Genomic DNA, 1,916 nt, shown 5'->3' on the forward strand with positions numbered 1-1,916 from the left:
AGATAAATAACAGTAAAACCTTCAAAAAAAAAGTTAAAAAAAGGTCGTTATTACCTAAAATGTTTTTACTCAATATCAATTTTATTTTTTCGACCAAAAAAAATTATTTATTTATTGACACAGTCAAAGATTGAAATAAAAATGATTAAAAATAACCAATTCCTTATTCCAAAAAAAAAATCCTAAAAAAAAAACCATGTATATGACATCATAAGTGCATTAGGCAGCAAATTTTTTTATGAGACAGTGACACGTATTCAGTTTGAGGAAAAAATGATGTCATCAATTTTCTGTTTTAGTAATAGTTAATAGATTAGCGAAACTTATATTTTATTTTGTACTCATGAAATATTGGTATTTTATTGGAAATAAAACTCTAAACCAACAATTTTATCCTATAAATTTATCCAAATTTTGTTGAAAATAAAATTCTAAACTAACTTTTTTATCCTACAAAATATATCCAAGTTTTTATTATAATAAAAAAATATAAATTTTTTATTCATAAAAATTATATCCAAATAAATCTTAAGTGTCACACTAACATTTAATAATTGTTGTCTACGTGACGCGACATTTGGTGAATAGTTGAAACGCCAAGTGTCACTGTTTCGTGGCCTGGCTAAAAATTTAGCTTTATATACTAGTTATATGATATTATTTAATTAAAAAAATAAGTTTAGATACTAGTTATATACTCCCTCCGTCCCCTAATACAAAGCCTCATTTCCATTTTAGGTAAACCAAAATACAATGCCACTTTCTATTTTAAGCTATAATTTTTGACCAAAATAACCTCATTTCTTATTTTTAATCCCATATTTGTCCCTTAAATTTGGTGAGGTGTCTGTATTATTTTTTTGGAAGACTAAGCTAAGTCTTTAGGCATTAAATGCCCTTTTGGTTGCTTTGGCAGGACTTTAGAAATTCTCATATTTGTTTTGGTTGTTTTTAGATGAGTCTGTGTAGTGTCAAACGATTAATTTGATTGGTCATTTTATTTACATTAAGTGAATGTTATTGGTGTACTTATAATAGTATAAATTGCTGACATGTCACTTAATTGGTGCATGTGCAACTTTTTTCCTCCGTCTCTTTTTTCCATAAACATTTAATACTCACTTGTACTTCCAATTATTGAGTTAAAGTAGTCAATTTTTTTCTTAATTTCTGCACTAAAACCAAAAGAAGCATTGTATTAGAGCAACTCTAGGTACCCACCGTGTCACGGGAATCATTCCGGTCTGACGGTGGGATTTCCCGTGACACGGGAAATCTGCCGTGACACGGGAAATTCCGTGTCTTTTCCGAGTAAACCCTTAACACGTTTTCTTCCCCGTTTACTAAAAATTTCCCGCGTCACACTAAAAATGCACCGTGTCACGGGAATGTTTCCCGTCTGACGGTGGGACTTCCCGTGTCACGGTACGGTTTGCCGTGTCGCAGGATACTTTTTTAGGGTTTTTATCATTTCAGGGTTCCGTGTGCTCCCTCGGCACATTTTCTCTATAAATACCCCCTCATTTCTGATGTACGGGGCATCAATTAATTCTCTAGATTATTTTTCTCTCTTCTATGCTTTAGCCTAAACACTAGCCTACCCTTCTTATTTCAAAATTCCTTCTTCAAGTACTCCAAGGAGTCCATACTTTACTCGTGGTTCTGTCCTTAAGCCAAGGCGTGAAAGGTAGAACTGTTTGAGGGTTTGGCCCCAAATCAACTCTACTTTATTTAATTTCATTTAATTGTTGTTTTATTATTATTTCCTTGAAGTTACTAACTCGTTTATTATTTTGTAGTTGCAAACAAACAGAATCAAAGTAAGAATTATGTTCCTTTTATTTCTATTATTTTTCTAACGATTTTATATTGTTGGAATTATTGTTAAATTGCTTCCAATATTAATGTTTATTTTA

The sequence above is a fragment of the Chenopodium album genome, chromosome 1, assembly GCF_948465745.1.
Source record: "Chenopodium album chromosome 1, dcCheAlbu1.1, whole genome shotgun sequence".
NCBI lineage: Eukaryota > Viridiplantae > Streptophyta > Magnoliopsida > Caryophyllales > Amaranthaceae > Chenopodium > Chenopodium album.